The following is a 20,774-nucleotide window of genomic DNA, read 5'->3' as shown; positions in this document are numbered from 1 at the left end:
ACACCCCTCACACACACAGACCACCACTACTGGACCCTTTCTTGCCCCTGTTTATTTTCCTATAACACGCCTCATGCTCTGGCATACCTTACATTCATTTGTTCTGTCTCCCTCCACTCAATTTTAAGTTCCATGAAGGTAGGAATTTTAGGCTGTTTCATTCACTGCTGTTTTCCAAGCATCTAAACAGTGTCTGGCACATAGAAGGTACTCAATAAGTGTTTGAATGAATGAATGAATTATATGATATGATTATGGCTCCCAATTGCTGCCATCAGAGTGATACCAGACACAAATCATTACCCACACCCTTCAATAGCTCCCCATCATCTTGAGGATAAACCCAATCTCCTTAAACCTACCTTTAAGGCCCTTTATGACCTGGCTCCTGCAGACTTCTGTAGCCCCCACTTCTCACTGCTTCCTGCTTTGCACTTCACACTCCAGCAACACCTAACTGCTTGAGTTTTTCTATATGTCCCCATGATATGTCCCATGTTCTTGCCTTTGCTCTACTGTCCCCTCTCACCTGGAATGCTCTCTCTGCCTTCTCCTTCCTGAAACATTAACTCTCTTTCTTCAGTGTGCAGCTCAAATATCCCTTCCCCAAGGAACCTTCCTTGCCTTCCCTAGGCTGATTAGCTTCTTCTTCATGCTCCTAAAGCAGCATGGGTTGATCTCCATCACTGTAGCTACCACTTGATGGTTTACCTACCTGTTTTCCCCATTCCCCACTAGACTGCAGAGAATACCAATGACTAAAGACATGAGCATGTTAATTTAATGAAGGGCAAGGTCCAGGGACAATGCTGGAAACAATAGGCTACAGGATGACCTCAGATGAAAGGGAGAGGAACGTTGAGTCAGATCTTCTTGGTCCTTCTTTTGGAGAAACTTGGATGTCAACTGGGTATTAAGAGATGCTATGGAATTATTGTTGATTTCCTTGGGTATATCTATAAAATGGAGATAATAGTATGCCTGTCTCCATAGGTTGCTGTAGGCTTTAAATTCAGCATTAAGTTAGGCGCATCTTCAAGAGGTGCTGAACACAGAACAGTGCTCAGTCAGTGATACTGATGAACAAACATGATGCTTCCATCTGGTCCAGGGCTGGGCGTGTAGTAGACACTCCCAGAATGTCTTTGAATTAGTAAAAGAAATGGAGGCATGAGCATGTGGGGATTTCATGTGGCACCACCCGGAGCGTGTTTTGATGGTGCAAGGAAGAGAGGAGAGTGGAGCCCCTGCTCAGGATCCTGCACGGATGGGGCTGAGCCTGAGCAGATGGTGAGGTGAAAGGTCCCTGCTCCTCTTCCCTCTACCTTCAGCAGGAAATTACCTACGTGCTTCTCTCATTTCTATGACAATGACGCCCCTCCTGGGCCCAGGGAGCTGAGGAAGGGGAGCTGCTTCCCTGACAGTTCTGGAAAGACCCAGGCTGAGGCCGACAGGGGGAGGAAGATTTTGCCAGGCTCAGTTGGGAGACTCAGAATCACTAACAGTAATGGCCAAAAAATCTACCCACCCAGTGGCAAAATTGTAAGCGTGATCATCAGGATTAATATGAACTGCTTACTGAGACTAGGACTCAGCCAAGGTCCAATTTTTATTGGTTATTTTATTTGAACTGCATATGTTAATTCCATGAAGTAGGAATATTACCACCATTTTGTAGATGAAGAAACTGAGGGTCAGAGGCAGGTGGAGCATCTCCTAGATTCACATGGAGTCAGGATTTAAACAATTGCAGAGCTCTTCCCTGCTACACAAGTTCACAAGTTCCTGAGAAAAAGCCCAAACGATGAGGTCAGGAATAGCATCACCCCACCACACACGCTTCACACACACCACACATACACACATACACCAAGAACCCGGTTTAGTGATAAATTAAGATGTAGGGAGCCACATTCCTGTGTCCTGGGCCATTTCCTCCCAGGACCTCTGCGCCTGACATCCAGCATGCCTATTCTTCCCACTCTGCTTAGTGAAGCTGCCCTGTCCCACCCAGCACCACTCTCACATGCTCCCAGGCTGGAACCTTCCAATACTGTCAGGGTCTCCAGCCTCCCCCCAGCACCTCCCCTGAACATTGGTAGCTGCAGGACAAACCTTACCTACTGGTCAAAACACCGAGAAGTCAGGGCACATCCCTGGCCTTGGATGAAGACAGAGATGAAATACACACCCAGGGATTCAGGGAGAAGCCTCTGCCTTGGACAGGAGTGGCTAATTCCAGAAAAGAACAGAGACTCCACAAAACGGCATGAAGGGCCCTCCCTGCACTTAGACTGACTCTTGTCTAGCAACTGAGGGGTCTTTAGATGTTGTCTGTTTCAAAACAACTTTTGTGCCCATTGGCCAATATGATGAAAGAAACAGACTCTTATCAATGACATGCTTTCTCTGTCTTTCTATACCTGCATTCATTCATTAACATAGTTTTTGTTGAGCCCTGTCTATGAATTAAGTCCTGTTCTAGGTACTGGAGATACAGCAGTGAAGGAAACAGACAAGAACTCCTGGCCTTGTGGAGCTGACATTCTGGTAGATGGATAAGCCCCACATACAGAGGTAGACACACCGTGTGTCAGATGGCAACAGGGGCTGTGGAGACAAGCAAAAAATGGGAGGGGAGTGGCTGCAATTTTAGATCAGAGGTCAGGGAAACCTCACTAGGATGGTTTCATTTGAGCAAAGGCCTAAAGGAGCAGAAGGAGGTAGCCAGGCAGATATCTGGGAAGGAAGCATTCCAGGCAAAGAGAACTGCATGTACAAAAGCCCTGAGGCAGGAGCTACTTTACTTGGTCAAGGAACAGCAGGAGGCCAGCAAGAGCCAGAGGAAGGCAATAGGAAAGGAGGAGAGGTGGGGACGAGGCCAAGTGGTACAAGGCCTTGTGTACCACAGAAAGCTCTTCGGCTTTTCCTTTGAGCATGGCTGGAAGTGATTGGAAGCTTCTGAGCAGTGCTGGAATGTGATCTGACTTGAATTTTAAAAGATGACTGTCTACTATGTGAAGAATAGATGGCTGGGGACAAGGTGGATGCAGAGTCAATGAGGAAGCTCTCGCAATAATTCAGCCACGATGGCAGAGGCTTGGCCCGGTAGGAGCCTGGAAAGACGGAGAAGGGGTTAGGCTCACACAATGGTGTATTGATGGCTTATATATATCTTCTCCCAGAAGCAGCCCAGCAGGGAGTTAAGAGTGGGACCTCTGGAGTCCAGCAAGCTTGTGTTTTAATCCTGGTCACTCTTTCTCAGCTGGTTATCTTTGAGATAATTGACTTAATCCTCCTAAAGTTCCATTGTTCCTTCATTGGAGAAACTACCTCTGCTACCTCTTAGCTATGCTAAGCTTCCAATGTAGCAATGCCTGTGTATTAGTCCATTCACACATTGCTATAAAGACATACCTAAGACTGGGTAATTTGTAAAGAAAAAAAGTTTAATTGACTTATAGTTCTGCAGGCTGTACAGGAATCATGGCTTGGGCAGCCTTAGGAAACTTACAATCATGGCAGAAGGTGAAGGGGAGCAGGCACATCTTCACATGGCTGGCAGGAGAGTGAGCAAGTGAAGGGGAAAGTGCTACCCACTTTCAAACAACCAGATCTCATAAGAACTCTATCATGAGAATAGCAAGAGGCAAGTCCACCCCCATGATTCAATCACCTCCCAGCAGGACCCTCCTCCAACCATATCAGCCTGTAACACCCCCTCCCTGACCACCACCCAGCACAGCCTCTGACACACAGAAAGCACTCAATAATGATCAGACTTGTGGGGGCTCTTTGATTTCATGACTGTGTTACCAAGACCCACTAGGACAGAGGCCACAACAGCCTCTCTCTGCTGTACTCCAAAATGCCCACTCTTATATCTGCTCCAACTTAAACTCCAGGTTCCATCTGGGAATTCAGGACACTCTGACCCTGCCAGTCTGACCCAGTGGCCATGCTGGTCTTCCCCTTGTGACCTCAGAGATGGCTTATCCCATGTTTATATATAAGAGCTTTGGAATCAAAATTATGATAATAGCGACTTTTGGTAAGCAACTATTTTTTGTATGAACTCCATTGAACTAATGTAAGACCTTAAAATAGTTTTCCACACATTATGAGCTGTGTCTTGCTTTCCCCATGTCCACCAGTCATCTTAGAAATTGTTTTCATAGGATTTGACTTAGGCACAGAGCTGCTGCATCTTACAACTTCAGGAAGTGCTGGCTGGGGGCACCCCTGGCATGCATGGGGCAGCTAGCTATGGGTCTGGGCATGGCTTATCTTGTCCATGTGGTCATACAACAAAGCTTGGATTCACTGAGCAATTGTTGGACCTATCCTGGCTTCTGCCAGGTGGTTGTGCTTAGCATCATTATTTCTTTCAAGTTCACCAGTGAGCTTGCTGCACAATAAGGTCAAAGTAGCAGGGTCATGACATCCTCTGGGCCAAAACAGCAGGGTTTTGCCCCAGTCCCTGGTGTTGCTTCTGGCACCTCAGACTCCCCTGGGCTGTGTGGCTCTCATTCCCTTGGCATTCCTGTGATCCCTCCCAGTGGGGAATGCTTAACCCCCATCTCAGACCTCTGCCCACCTGGGGTTCACCACAGCCTGACCTCTTGCACACTACTGCCAACATCAAGGTGAGTTATTCATCAGTGTCATCCCAAGGATTAAAAGGAAAGAAGACTCATCCCAGCAATGGTCCTCCCTGGTCCTGACCATTCCCTCTAGCAGTGCCATCCAGCACATGTAATGCAGAGATCCTACTCTAATCCCCATCCCCCAACACACACACACACACACACACACACACACACACACACACACACACACACACACACACACACACACTCTGTGAGGAGATTTCTGGAGACAAGCTTTGCCCTGGGGGACTCTGCCAAGGTCCCCTGGCTCTGCCCTGCAGTAACTGAGCCAGCACCAGCAGCCTCATCACCCTCACCTGGACTGCAGCCTCCCTGCCTCCCATGGCTTCCTCTGCATTGAATTGTGCCCCAGGAAGCTTTCAAAGCCTATCCAGACCCTATCCCGCCACACCCTGACCCAGTGGACGAAGCCACCTCCTTGTTTCATCTGCAAGCTCTTTCATCACATGGTCATCACTCGCCTCCCAGGCTCCTTGCCCACCAATGTCCAGTCCCCCTCTGCACACTTCCCTCCTGATGTCCCCAAAGACTTGCAGGACCCACATCTTTTCTACTTTTCCAGGCCTCCACAATTTGCCACAGCTGTTTTCTCAGCCTGGACATCCCTTCTGCCCTCTGCTCTACAGCCCCAGTCCACAGGGAGTCTCTTCCGCCAGCTCCTCCCTCTCTCCTCCCAGAGCAGATGCTGTAGGGCATCACCTAGATCCTCCTTCAGGACCGAGTTCTCCTTCCCAGCTGTGGGGTTATTGAAGGCTGGGAGATCCTCGCTGGGTCCCTTCCCAGGAATTGCCCTCTACCAAGAGAACTGCCTCTCCCAAGGCCATGCCGTCCTTCCAGCCTGATCACTGTCGATGTGGGCAGTGGGGCCCAGGGCAGAGAGGCAGCTGCTGGCCTCCACTCAGTGCAACTCTGAATAACCATCTAGAGCTTCCTATGCTCAACCATGCCACATGGCAGCCTCTGCCTCTGCCCAGCCCTGCTCCCTGCCCTGCACCGCTGCAGGTGTTGCTCACAGCAGCCCCAATATGCCTCCTGCATGCAACCTCCCTTTCAGAGTCCACTGGCTGGGAATCGAATCTGTGATGGCCACCGACCCAGGGCAGGTGGGTGCCTGTGGTGAGCCTCTGTGTTAACACCTGCTCGAGCACCAGTCTCACTCCATGGGAACTCTTCACGGCCTTGTCTCCCCCACCAGATCACCATCCTCTTGGCATCTTTAACTGTTCATTCCAGAAACACTGACTAAGGAGCCCTAACTTATTCATTCATTCCACAAATCGTTAATGAGCCTGTACCAGGCGATGAGTGCCAGGGATGAGCAATCAGACATGGAGCTTAAAATATGCCTTCTACCTGTAATCCCAGCACTTTGGGAGGCCAAGGCAAGCAGATCACCTGAGGTCAGGAGTTCGAGACCATCCTAACCAACATGGAGAAACCCCATTTCTACTAAAAATACAAAATTAGCCAGGTGTGGTGGCACATGCCTGCAGTCCCAGCTACTCGGGAGGCTGAGACAGAAGAATTGCTTAAACCCGGGAGGTGGATGTTGCAGTGAGCCAAGATCGCACCATTGCACTCCAGAATGGGCAACAAGAGCGAAACTCCATCTCGAAAAAAAAAATGCCTTCCCCTCTGTATGACTTACCCATGGCTACTATTACAAATCACCACATATTTAGTGGCTTCAAATAACACACAGTTATTATCTTACAATGCTGTACATTCAAAATCTCACACAAGTCTGCCTGGGCTAATATCTGCATGCCGTCAGGGCTACATTCCTTCTGGAGGCTGAGAGAGAATCCACTTCTCACCTTTTCGGCTTCTAGAGCTGCCCACATTCCTTGGCTCATGGCCCCTTCCTCCATGGTCAGAGTCAGCAAGTGCAGGCTGGATTCTTCTCACACTTGGACCTTTCTCCTAGTGTCTTCTCCCTCTCTGACTCTAACTCTGCCTCCTTCTTCCACTCGTAGAGACCCTGTGGTTACACCAGGCCCACCCAGATAATCCAAGAAAAATCTCCTTATATAAAGTCAGCTGATTAGCAGCCTTAATTTAATTTGCAATCTTAATTTTCCCCTTTGCCATGCGAGCTAATATATTTACAGATTCCAGGGAGTAGAACATGGACATCTCTGGGGAGGGGATGCATTATTCTGCAGATCCCACCTTCCTGCCTAGCTTGGACATGACACAACAGTAAATGCTCGGTAAATATTACAACAAAAAACTGAACGTATGAAAAGCCCTAAACAGTTGATCCCAAGCATGACTGTCTTCCCTTCCCTCCCACCCTCTCTCCTTGGCCCAGCTGCACTGGTTCTAGCTTGTGGCACATGCTCTCACCCTTCCTTGCGGTGTCACTAACTCCTCTGTTCAGCCTGAGCCCCAGCAAATACTCTACCATTTTCCTCACTGGGTGATGTATGTCTCGTATGTGTATCTATCTCACTCTAAGATGTCTGTCTTGTCTCTGTCCTTTTCCTGCATCTGCGAGTTTTAGAGCACCTTCCCCAGTGCTCGAGTCTGCCAACTGGAATCATTCTGACAACTTCTGAAAGGAGCCGGGCACATTCCTCAGCCCCGGGCTCAAAACAAACAAGCCCAGTACAAACACATCCCATCCTCCCATCCCACCACATATCGCCATATATCTCAAACTTCCTGAGCCCAGTACAAACACCACCAGGAAAGTCTCCGATAAGGAGACAGCCGTTCAAAGTTTTACTGAAAGAGCGGGAACCAAAAGAATTCCTTTGTTCCCCTGTAACTTTCAGGCTATAAAAAGCAAACACTCGCATTGTTCAGGGCCCTCTTGTATGCTGTGGAATGGAGGGACCAGGTTCGAACTTGTAGTAAAGATCCTTGCCGCTTGGCTTTGACTCTGGACTCTGGTGGTCTTCTTTGGGGAACAAACGGTCTGGGCATAACACTTCCTCTGCCCCCAATCCTCAGGTCCCCGCTCTAATCCCAGTACAGTTTTTCTGCATTCTACTTCTGTCTTTTCTCACCTCCTTTCTTCCTCTAAGGGCCCCACCTATACATTGTACATTTTCTTTTTTTCTTTTGAGATAGGGTCTCACTCTGTCACTCAGTCTGGAGTGCAGTGACATGATCTCAGCTCACTGCAACCTCCGCTTCCTGGGCTCAAGTGATTCTCCCACCTCAGGCTCCTGAGTAGCTGGGACTACAGACGCACCACCACACCTGGCTAATTTTTTGTATTTTTTAGTAGAGACAGGGTTTTGCCATGTTGCCCAGGCTGCTCTGGAACTCCCAGGCTCAAGCCATCCACTTGCCTTGGCCTCACAAAATGCTGGGATTATAGGCATGAGCCACCACACCCAGCCCACACTGTACATTTTCAATAAGCAAGTCATTCCCATTAATGGTGCCACATTTTAAAAAAGTACTTAAGACGGCACATTTATTTTTTTGAGCAGACAAATCCATGCCCACGCTCTCACTCCACTTCTGACATGTCTCTCCTAAATTTACAACCACTTTTTTGGGGATGGAGGAACCATTTTTAAAATAATGACATTTAATATTCCAAACATTTCCACTCCTGGTAATGTATTAATATCTTAAATTGTCAAGCCTCAGAGGAAGCCAAAAGATCATAGTAATCACCCTGAGAAGCTGTGGCTGGTGCACGATTGATGAGAACTCCAACATAACAAAGAGCCGAAGCAGCTGCTCCTCCATCCCTCCTTCAGCTGGTCAAACCCACAGATCACCTCCACACCTTTGAGAGTTACACACGGTGGTGTGTGTGACACACTCACCTCATTGTTTGCAAAGTGAATATTCTAAGTGGAGTCTATCTGTCTATCAGTGGTTTTCCATTGCTGTGCCCTGGAGCTTATAAGAGTTCCAGCAGTGCCTCAAGGGCAACATCAATCAGAATTTCTGTGTAGAAGTGGTTTAAGGGAGGTGGTCTGGTTGGTAATTGGCCTTGGGTATTTGTCTTGATGCTGAATTTGCATGACAAACTTATTGCTAAAGATTGGAATTTCTGCCACTGCTGGCGGCTGCCCTTATTTTCTGCCACTGCTGGGGTGCCCTTTAGAAAACAAAGAGGGAGGCTAAGAAAAAAGAAATTTAGCATTTATGGAACATCTGCTCTATGCCAGGTATCTTCCAAACACTGACCTACTTAACCATTACAACAGTTCTGCAAGGTATAACTATCCCAATTTTATAAATGAAAGAGGCTGAAAAAGGCTAATTAACCTGCCTGTATTTGGTATCTTCTGCAGCATAACAAATTACTCCAAACCTTAGCGGCTTCAAACAACAAACATGCATTATCTCACAGTGCCTGTGGGTCAGAAACCAGGGAGAAGCATAGCTGGGTAGTTCTGGCTCAGTTTCTCACAAGGTTTTCAATCAGGACATTGGCAGGGGTCCCAGTCCTCCAAAGGCTTGACCAGGGCTGGAGGATCCGTTTCTGTGTAAGGCAGAATAATGGCCCCATAAAGATGTCCATACCCTAATTCCTGAAACCTGTAAATATTGTATGGTAAAAAGAAATGAATGTTGCAGACAGAGTGAAGGCTGCCAACTAGTATATAGGGACATTATTCTAGATTATCCAGTGTAATCACAGGGTCCTAAAAATTGAAAAGGGAAGCAGAAAAGGATGTCAGAGAAAAAGATTGGCAACAGAAGCAGTGTCGGAAAGATGCAGTGTTGTTGGTTTCAAGACAGAGGAAGGGGCAACAAGCCAAAGAATGCAGGCTACTGCTAAAGTTGGAAAAGACAAGGAAGCAGATTCTCCCCTACAGACTCCATAAAGAAACAGCCCTGCTGACACCTTGATTTTAGCCCAGGGAGACCCCGTTGGACTTCTAACCTACAGACTTCAAGATAAATGTGTGATGTTTTAAGCTGCTAGGTTTGTGGTCATTTGTTACAGCAGCAATAGAAAACTAATACAAGCTTCCAAGGTGGTTCACTCACATGGCTGCTGGCAGAAGACCTCAGTTCTTCACCATGAGGGTGACTCCTATAGTCTACTTTAGTGTCCTTACAACATAGCAACCATCTTCCTCCAGAGCTCTCATCTTCCTCCTTCCTTGCTCTCAGAGGGAGAACAAGGAAGAAGCTGCAATGCCTTTTATGCTCCAGTGCTAAAAGTCTAACATCAGCTTTCCCACCACATTCTAGTTGCAGAGTCACCAAGTATGCACAGTCCACACATAAGGGGAAGGGAACTGAGTGTTTATGGCCACACACCCTGAACATGCCCACACTCATCTGAAGCGAGGAGTTTCAAAGAATTTGTGGACTTTTTTCCACACTGCCAAGGTCACACCAGATTAATCAGTAGACTTGAAATAAAATTAAAAACTCAGACTTCTGTGCCCAAAGTCTACACTCTTTCCATTTCACAGAATTACAGAGCTGGTTCTAAGACTGAGGTATTGCAGTCTTGCCATATTACCAGTGGTACTGAGGCTAGGTTCCCCAGGAATAGTAATGGGGATCTGAGAACTATTTTCAATATTTTTAAATTGCAAAGGGAACATCACATTCCCAACCAAGATGAGGTCACACCAGCTCTTGCATGAAATGACATCAACTCAATTTGCTTATACTGTGATCAGAAGCTTTAGTTGGAAGTTATGGATGTCTTTAATAAAACATGGAGAACCTAATGTTATTAAAATAAGCTCTATCTGACAGATAACATCTTTCAAAATATAGCCTTCCAAGGACAAAAACCAAAGAGCATCTTGGTGGGGAGGGGGTTGGGAATCCCTGGTCTACAGCAGCTCTCTGTTTTACAAATGGGGAAACTGAGGCCCAGAGAGGGTGGGGTCTCACCCAGGTCACCCTGAGAATTAAACAAAGCCAGGTTTGAACCAGGACATCCTCATTCCCGAGTCAGTGCTCACAGCCTCCAAGGAAAAGGTTTTCTCATTTAATGAGAGAGGGGCGAGCAGAGAAGTAACCAAATAATTTTCTAACTGTTCCTCCAGGGCAGGCTTTGGCCATTTTTTTTTTTTTCTTGAGATGGAGTCTTGCTCTGTTGCCCAGGCTGGAGTGCAGTGGCGCGATCTCGGCTCACTGCAAGCTCCGCCTCCTGGGTTCATGCCATTCTCCTGCCTCAGCCTCCCAAGTAGCTGAGACTACAGGCGCACAGGGCCACACCTGGCTAATTTTTTTGTATTTTTAGTAGAGACAGGGTTTCACCATGTTAACCAGGATGGTCTCAATCTCCTGACCTCGTGATCCGCCTGCCTCAGCCCCGCAAAGTGCTGGGATTATAGGCATGAGCCACCACGCCCAGCCGGCTTTGGCCATTTTTAAAGTGTATTGCTTACGGGTAAAGGCCATTAATGTGTTCCCATGGGAGCTAATGAGAGGGAGGTGATGACTAATCTTGGAAGGGGGTTTTGGGGGAGAAAGAGGTGGAGTCTCTGTCCAAATGACTACACGGATCCCAGAATAGTCCCACAGGCAAGAAATGACATTGAGCCATGAGTTTGTTCTCTACCCTGGATGTCAATCCCTGAAAGAGGAGGACTCAGATGACCCTTCATCTGAGTTACTTGAATAATCTGGTTTCTCGAATAATTCCTAGGACCTAGCCCTGCACCTGCCCCAGCCAGGCTCAGACCTACTTAAAGCCCCAGGAAGAATCCCATCTCTGCAAAATAGCACAGCTGCTGTGGAAAACAATATGATGTTCCTCAAAACATTAAAAATAGATTTACCATGTGATACAGCAACTCACTTTGGGGTATATGCTCAAAAGAACTGAAAGCAGGGACTAGAACAGGTATTTGCACACCCACATGCACAGCAGCACTATTCACAATAGCCAACACATGGAAGCCTCCAAGAGTACATCGACAGATGAGTGGTCTATGCATACAGGGGAAATTTCTTAGCCTTAAAAAGGAATGAAATACTGGCACATGCTACAACATGGATGAAATCTGAAGACATTCTGCTAAGTGAAATAAATCGGTCACAAAAAACAAACACTGTATGATTTCACTTATATGAGGTACCTAGAACAGTCAAATTCACAGAGACAGAAAGTAGAATGGTGGCTGCCAGAGGCTGGGAGCGAGGAAATGAGCAGTTAGTGTTTAATGGGTATAGAGTTTTGGTTTGGGAACATGAAGCCGTTCTGGAGATGGATCGTAGTGATGGTTGCATGACAGTGGATGTACTTCAGGCCACTGGACAATACATTTAAAAATGATTAAGGTGGTGCATTTAATGCTGTGTATAATTCACCACAATTTTTAAAAAATTAAAAAAAGACATCAGGGAGGTTACACCCTTGGGGAGGGCTAGAAAACCAGGCTTGGAAGCTACACATCCAGGACTGACACCCCAAACTATCCTGAAGACCCCGCTGGGTGGAGACGTGGCTGCTGAGCTGCCGGGTACAGATGCATCACCAGTGCTGGACCCCAGATCCTGCCACTGCTAACCTAGAAATCCAATGGAGCTGCTGCCTTGCCACCAGCCCTGCCAGGATATCTTTACTTCTTCACAAACTTCTGACTCAAGGAGCAGAAGCCCAGGTCATGTGTGCACAGCCTGGATGCAAAGGGCCCTGGGAAATCACATGCATGTAATTTGTGTCAACTTCCATTGCAGGAAATGCGTTCTAGCTCATAGAGTGGGAGATTTCTCCCAAATATTTTAGAAAAAAGGGCCCTGATATGGTTTGGCTGTGTCCCCACCCAAATCTCATCTTGAATTGTAGCTCCCATAATTCCCATGTGTTGTGGAAGGGACCCAGTGGGAGATAACTGAATTATGGGGGCGGTTTCCTCCATACTGTTCTCGTGGTAGTGAAAAAGTCTCATGAGATCTGATGGTTTTATAAGGGGTTTCCCCTTTTGCTTGGCTCTCACTTCTCTCTTGACTGCCACCATGTAAGATGTGCCTCTTGCCTTCCACCATGATTGTGAGGCCTCCACAGCCATATGGAACTGTGAGTCCATTAAACCTCTTTTTCTTTATAAATTACCCTGTCTTGTAATCAGTGGCATGAAAACATACCATTACAGGCTCTTTCTCTCCATCTACATCACCCCCCTTCCAGATCAGGAGTAGTGTGTCTCAGCCCAACACTCCTAACTTCCTCCTTGCTGACCTCTCTCTCTAGAGCTACCCCTTCCTATCCAATCTGCAGCCTCTGTGTTCCCAGGGGTCATCCCTCTCTTCATTACACTCACATCCACTGTGTCACCAAGGCCAGCCAGCTTTGCCTCCCCAGCAGGCTTGTCCACCTTCTCCTTGCCACTTCTTTCCTCTGTCCTCTTAGAACCTTCATGCAGGCTCCCATTACCCCCTTCTGGTCCCCAAGTCCAGGGAATGCTCTTAACCACTCTCAGCTTCCCCCTATGATGCTTCTAGATGGTAAACCAGATCAAAGCACTCCCCTGGTCAAAATTCACCTATCACTGGCTCCTCTGTGCCTTGAAGATAAAATGCCAAGGCCTTAGCCTGGTATCCATGCATCCTTCACCCTCAGCCTCCCCCAGGATCATAACCAGAGCATATCCCAACTGCAGGCACCATGCTCTCTCTCGAGCCCCCAAATATTGCATTTCCAAATGAAACGTCTTTCCCACCTTTTGGCCAAGCAAAATACTCAGAAGCCTTGCTTGACCTCCAAGCCTAGGTTGAGGGTCCTCTCTGTGCCCCCTGACACACACATCCTGCTCATCTGCACCTCACTCAGTTCCAGAACAGTACTTATTGTTCTGAATTGGAACAAACTGTTCACTTATTGATACCCATGACCTCCAATAGCCTGGAAGCTCCTTCAAGTATGGGACAATGTTTTGTCTCAGCACTCAGCACAGCAAACAGTAGACACTCAATAAATGTTCAACAAATGAATGAGGCAAATGAACTTTTAGCCCCAAAAGAACATCGCCCTGTCTCTGGGGAGCCAGTCCTGGTATAACAGACTGGGCTCTTTAAGACTCAGCAGGTTTTGCTCTGGGGTGATGCTAGCATATCTTACTGCCTCCTGACCATGAGGCCTCTTCCCTCAAAACCACCAGAAGGAGACCAATCACTGGCCTTTCTCTAGAACTTCCTGTCTGACCAAACTTAGCCTAGAACAACTCAGAACCCAGCCTCTTATCTACTGAGCAGTCCTGCCTGCTCTGTCCAGGCTGTACCATGTCCTCAATGCACCAACAGCCTTGCCCAAGCATCCAGCCACACTGAGGCAAGATGAGCCCTGCTGAGCACAGCAGGACAGGCTTGGTCTGACCTAAGTTTCAGCCTAGCTAAGGCACAGGTCTCCATGATCCCACCCCAGAACTTCCTGGATGCCCAATGGTCCTGCATTTCATCACCTGCCTTTCTGCTTAGAGTTCTCCCCCAGCCTTTCCCTCCCTCCCTCCCTTCCTCCCTCCCTCCCTTCCTTCCTGAGTTCTCCCCCTGCCTTCCCATTCTTTCTCCCCTTCCTTCCTTCCTTCCCTCCTTCCTGCCCTCCCTACCTCCCTCCTTCCTTCCTTCCTTCCTGAGTTCTCCCCCTGCCTTCCCATTCTTTATCTCCTTCTTTCCTTCCTTCCTTCCTTCCTTCCCACTCCCCTGACTTCCCTCTCCTTTCCCTCCTGCTATGGTCTCAATGTTTGTGTCTATGCCATATTTGTATGTTGAAATCCTAATCCCCAACATGATGGTATTAGGAGGTGGGGTCTTTAGAAGGTGATTAGGCCATGAGGGTGAGGCCCACATCAATGAGATTAGTGCCTTTATAAAAGAGGACCAAAAGAGACCCCTTGCCCTTTCTGCCATGTGAAGACACAGGAAAAGGACAGCTATCTGTAAAACAGAAAGCGGACCCTCATCAGACACTGAATCTGCTGGTGCCTTCATCTTGGGCTTTCCAGCCTCCAGAACTGTGAGCAATAAATTGTTATAGCAGCCCAAATGGACTATGACACTTCTCTCTTCCATCCACATACATTTCCATGAACGCTTTAGCCTGTCAAACAGGTGGGAAATCAAGGAATCAACACATCTCGGTGTGCCCATTCTTGCAGCTGCTGTGCTAGGCACCTAATATGGAGCATCTCACCACCTCCAGCCCACAATCTCTGATACTGGGATTATGATACTCAGTTTACAGAGGAGGAAATTTTGCTCAGAGGTCCAATCATTTGCCTTACTCATTAAGTCACCTAGCTCAAGTTCAAACTCTGGCTGCAAAGGACACACCCTTTTCCCTGCACCATCTGCTTTTTCTGCTCTGACAATGTCTTCTGCAAGAGGAAGACGGCCTACTCCTTCTGCCCTTGAAGAATTTTCAGCACCACAGTAGGGAAAGCATTCCCTGCCTGCCAAGAAATTTAGACAAAAGGTCGGGGAGGCCCAGGAAAATTAGACATTCACTTTCTGTTGGGGAGATGTTTGAATTCTGTTTTCAAGAATAGATAAGGCTTAGGCTGCGTGGAAGAAAGTTCAAGGATAGGACAGGCAGAAGGATGGGGTAAGCTACAAGAAACATGTCAGCCTCCCTGGAACTCTGAGAGGCTCATGTGTCACTGAGAAGTGATGCCCATCCTTGCAAACCACAGAGGAAACAGAAATACTGGGCAATGGTAAAAATAGCTCCATGGTGACGATGTATTTTTTGGAACCACCTGGACAGTGAGATATTGCTGACACTCCACCGATGAGGCTGTTCAGATTGATCTATGCTCTTTTTGGGGGTAGGGAGGTGGGGGGAGACAAGCAAATGAACTAATCACTTCAGGTAGAGAAAAAAATAAAAGGTCACCTTTGGTACCAAGATATTTTTCCAAGTCACAGAGCCTAGCAATACCTAAACCCCATCCTTATATAACTGAGGGTTTTGCAGCCCGGGGGCTTGTTGTCTGCAGTGAAGATCTTTTAAGAAAACAAATGGTCATTGTTTACATGATAATGACAGAAAAAAAATTAATGAAAACCAGGCAAGGGGCCCCTGGAGATGATTTTGACAGGTAATTAAAAGGCATACTAGAAGTCCCAGGACTATATCTGCCCCACCCAGGGGCCTGCCTCCCTGGTGGGGTCTCGGGGAGTAGGTACCGCAGTTCTCCAACTTGCTGGAGGTTTGGTTTTGTTTTGGAGTTTTTCTTACCAAAGTTCATTCTTTGCAGTTATAAGAGAGAAACTGAGACCTAAATTAACATGCTAATTACTCCTTGGCAATTAAATTAACTTTGTCAGAAAACAAAAGTTATCTCCCTGAAATGCATTTCCCTTGTTGCTTTAGCTGCTAGCACTTAAAAGTAAATCAGCATCTATTCAAAGAGCATCTATCTGAGGGTCCTAGTAAAAAGCTACACGATCCTCTTCGTTTAGAAAAATGGTAAGAATCACCAAAAAAAAAAAAAAGGAAAAATAATACTATTAAGAATTGTACTATATGCTCAGCTGGCACTGCCTTGCCTCCGCTGCTGCTTCTTCTTCTTCTTCTTCTTCTTCTTCTTCTTCTTCTTCTTCTTCTTCTTCTTCTTCTTCTTCTTCTTCTTCTTCTTCTTCTTCTTCTTCTTCTTCTTCTTCTTCTTCTTCTTCTTCTTCTTCTTCTTCTTCTTCTTCTTCTTCTTCTTCTTCTTCTTCTTCTTCTTCTTCTTCCTCTTCTTCTTTTTTTTTTTTTAAGACAGAGTTTCATTCCTGTCACCCAGGCTGGAGTGCGATGGCACAATCTCAGCCTCCCTAGTAGCTGGGATTACAGGCTCCCGCCACCACGCCCAGCTAATTTTTGTATTTTTAGTAGAGATGGGATTTCACCATGTTGGCCAGGCTGGTCTCAAACTCCTGACCTCAGGAGATCCACCTGCTTCAGCCTCCCAAAGTGCTGGGATTACAGGCATGAGTCATCTCGCCCGGCCGGCTTCTTATATTCATTACCTCTCATTTAATCCTCAAATAATGCTGTAGAGTAGGTACTTCTGTTATGTCCATTTAATTGATAAGGAAATGGAGGCACAGAGAAGTTAAGGACCTTGCCAAAGTCACAGAGTTCATTTGTGGCTGAGCTGGGACTCCAAGTCAGGTCTTCAGTGCCGAGTTCTTACCCATCATGCCATCTGTCTATTGGGAGGTCTCTAGTCCCATGTATTCTTAAATGTATTATTTTGTACCATGCATTAGACTAGGAGCTGGAAAACTATCGCTACATGCCAAATTTAGCTGTCTGCCTGTTTTTGTAAATAAAGTTTTATTGGAACACAGTCACGTTCATTTACATATTGCCTATAGCTGATTTCATGCCACAACAACAAAGTCGAGTAGTTGTGCCAGACTGGCTGGCCTGCAAAGCCTAAAATAGTCACTATCTGGCCCTGTTCAGAAAAAGGTAGTCAATTTCTGCCTTAGATCATTGGTTCTCAAGTTTGTCTGTATTTTGGAGTCACTTGGGAAATTTTAAAAATACCTATGTCTGGGCTCTGCCTCAAGTGATTGTGATTAAACTGGTATGGAGTGCAGCCTGGGCACTGGAATTGTTAAAAAATTCCCCAGGGACCAGGGTATTCCAATGACAGCCAAGTTTAAGAACCACTGCCTTGGAGTGTAAGGGACTTAAACACCCTTGCAGTAATTACAGAAGTTCAGTTTACACATAGGAACACTTTATATGGCACTTAAACATAACTCTGCCATCCATAGAGGACCTCCTGCTCCTCAAAATCATATTAAATCTAGCCCGCAGCCCAATTCCACATTACTATGAACGTCCAGCCCCTCCCCACCATTTCAGAGTCCACTTGACTGGTGCCCAGACTTCTCCCTCCTCATCCTCTCCCCACCTACTTGACTTCCTGCTTCCTCCGTCAGAACCCAGCCCCAGGTCCAATTTCCAAAAAACTCCACTCTTTCAAGCATTTCCAGAAGTTACCGGAGTATGATGCTGCTGATGGGGAGCAGGTGCCGTCGGGGGTCATGCGACAGAACCCTGGCTATGTGTTTCTCGCTGGCTCCATCCGCTTGCCGCGCTCCCACTTCCGCCGACTCACTTCCTGAGCATCAGAGAAACCCTTCCCCTCCTCCGTGGCTCCTGTGCGGCCCCGAGGCCCAGCACCTTTTTGTGCCGTAGTTGGCTTACCTGTGCCCTTCCACAAAGACAGGTCATCCCTACAAAACACACCCATGCTAACTGCTGTGAAAATAAACATTTCTCAGCATTGTTCGTAGAGCAAAGTGCTTGATGACGTAAGATAGGAACCAACAGACACTGTTTGCCCCATTTTTTAGGTGAGGAAATGGCAACCTGCAAATTTTCAGAGACTTGCCCAAAGTCAGTCCTAGCCATCCAGGTTAGGCAGCTGGCCACACACGCTGCCCGGGGAAGCACAAAGATCCCAACCTTAAGCTGTTCCGGTCTCCAGGCTTTGGCCAGCCAGCCACATGCCATCTCTGTCAACTCAACTCTCCCTCGCTCCCGCTTCCCGGGTTCTGTGAATGTGTGGTTCCCAGTAGTCTCCGGCGTCCTCCTGGGATGTGACACACTGGCACATCTCCACCTACCCCAGTCAAGCCTTCCCTTTGAAATCCTCCCACCCTTGACTCCATTCAGCAGCATTTCATTTTGTTTTTGGAGAGACAAGGCCTCATTCTGTTACCCAGGCTGGAGTGCAGTGGCGAGCGCACCACCGCACTGGGCCACAGTCAGCGGCATTTTAAAGTAAAGATGTTCTGACCACACCCTTATCCCTACACGACTGACAAGGATCAACCAGGCCTCTTCTGGGAGAGGGAGGTGGGCATCATTTACATAACAATAACGTATTGAGTCCCTGTTGCGCCACTTGGAGACTTTCATAAGCACGTCAAACACAGCTTCTGCTGTCACGTAAAGAGAGGCTGTGTATTATTTAAGACGGAAGACTACACGTTCAGATCCCAGCTCTACTTACCAGCTGTGACTACTCTGTGCCTTAATTGTCCCATCAGTAAAATGGGGATAATGAAGATACGTATAGTACCCTCATAGGCTTGGTGTGAGAAGTCAATGTACATGAAGTGCTTAGACAGTGCCTGGCACAGAGGAAAGTGCTATGTAAATATTTGCTATCATTCTGGAGCTCACAGCCCTATTGGGGAAGCAAATCTGAAACAAATCATTAACGTTCGCAAATCTGGCCATGTATTAGAATTCCTCGTGGAGTTATTACAAACAGACTGTTGGACCCCTCCCCACACTTAATAACTCAGGCTGGCTAGGATAACACCCGGGAATCTGTATTTGTGAAATGCTCCCTGGAGCCATTCTGATTAGGCTGATCTGAATGAAAGCCACTCTTCTAATGCAAATGATCCTCCCTGTAGAACTGAGAGGACAGAAAGTCTTACCTAGCTCAGCAGAGCTAAATCAATGGGTGCTGGCTGGATGCTGGAAGTTGAGAGAGGAGTTAGCTACAACTCCCCTTCCTTCAGCATCAGCTCTCCTTCATCATCGGCCAAAGGCAGTCCACACAGTCTGGATAGGTGGAATCTGTCTCTTTTAAGAATGAATCAATAGAGGGGGGAAAACATCCTAGGACTTCTGAAAAGTGCTACAGCCACAGAGAAATGGAACACTACAAGAAAGCTTCAGGAGAAACGACTTGCTCTGCAAATTACTTTCCCCATTAAGCAGAAGGAAACTGTTAGGAACCACCTATAGGGTATCTCAGAAGATGTGGCCTCTGTGGAATAGGACCAAGGAGCTTCAGGTGACAATCTCAGACTCCAGGACAGCAGGCTGAGATGAAAAGGGTAGGCTGAGACAATAAAAGCCTGCAGGAAAGCTGAAATGCAGTTGCAAAGATGAAATCCACCTCTGAGGCACTAAAGACAGGGCTGACCAAGCAGCAAATCAAATTATGGAGGGTGTGGTGAGATGAATAGTGTCCCCCGCCCCCCTACCAAAATTTATGTCTACTAGAACCTTGGGATGTGATCATATTTGAAAATAGGATCTTTGCAGATTCAATTTGTTAAATTAAGATGAGGCCATACTGAATGAGCTGAGTCCCAAGCCTAAAGACTTGTGTCCTTTTAGGAAGAGGAGAGGATACAGAGAGACACACAGAGAGGAGAAAGCCACATGGCAATGGAGGCAGAGATTGGAGTGATGCAACTACAAGTCAAGGAACACCAAGGACTTTCAAGAGCCACCAGGAGCTAGAAGAGGCAAAAATGATGCTCCCCAGAGGCTTCAAAGAGGCCAGGCCCTGCCAGCACCTTAAGTTCAGACTTCTGACCACCTGAACTAAATTTCTGTTGTTTGAAGCCACCCAGTCTGTAGTAATTTGTTACAGCAGCCCTAGAAAACTAATGAAGATTTCTAGGTCACAGTTCCAGTTAAAAAGGGGAATAAAAATGTTAAATTAATAGCCACAGAGGAGACAGAGAAAAGATCTCAATGATTAGGCTGTCTGATCAAGCAGACAGGCCCCAAGTGGGTTTCCCTGGAGATGAGAGAAAGGATTAAAAACAAGTCCCCTGTTAGGCCTTTTGTGTCTGTAAATGGACTGTTGTAACAAAATATAAAAGAAATGAAGGGGCAAAATGTTAACCTATTAGTACAAAGTTTTAGAAAGAAACCAGCACAAATCATACAGGAGCAATAATTCACACTTGAATAGAAGAAAACTTCCCAGACCTCCGAAGTTATACTTTCCCACATTAAACCAAAGTAGGACACCACCGAGGCCTGCCTGGGTACCCAGCTACAAGGATGATGCCTCAGGCTTCCACCTCTGCCACAGGCTCACCACATTCCTGCTCACATTCTAGGCTTCAGCCACAGTGAATTACTCCAAGTTACCCAACCATGTTCCTTCATGCTCTTTCACTTATCCTTACATCTTTTCCCAGAACTGGAATCACTTCCCCATCTCCCCTCTGTCCTGCCACAACCCCTGCTCACCCCCTCACCATCCTGAGACTACCCACTCACCCTCCAGGTCATAGTCAAGCACCTTGGCCTCCACAAAGCCTTCACCAAGGCTGTCCCTTCCTTTTCTTGTGCTCACTAGACCCTGGACACATTCCTATGAACCTATTTCTTACACTGTGTTGTCATTTATATTTTTACATCTCTATTTGGCCTTCTAAACTGGAAGTTTCCAG

The 20,774-nt window shown here is 47.0% G+C and overlaps 1 long non-coding RNA gene across 1 annotated transcript in view; it reads right to left on the bottom strand.

Annotated features, from left to right (window-relative positions):
* LOC101129988 (uncharacterized) overlaps positions 1-17,740 on the bottom strand; it is a 34,908-nt gene extending 17,168 nt beyond the window's left edge. The window contains exon 1 of the long non-coding RNA XR_008671479.2: positions 17,557-17,740. This is a non-coding gene — a long non-coding RNA (uncharacterized lncRNA). The remainder of the gene's footprint in view (positions 1-17,556) is intronic.
* Positions 17,741-20,774: the final 3,034 nt, after the last annotated feature.

Source organism: Gorilla gorilla, chromosome 15, assembly GCF_029281585.2.
Source record: "Gorilla gorilla gorilla isolate KB3781 chromosome 15, NHGRI_mGorGor1-v2.1_pri, whole genome shotgun sequence".
Taxonomy (NCBI): domain Eukaryota; kingdom Metazoa; phylum Chordata; class Mammalia; order Primates; family Hominidae; genus Gorilla; species Gorilla gorilla.
Note: the sequence above shows the minus strand (reverse complement) of the source record. Positions and strands in the feature narration are given on the sequence as shown.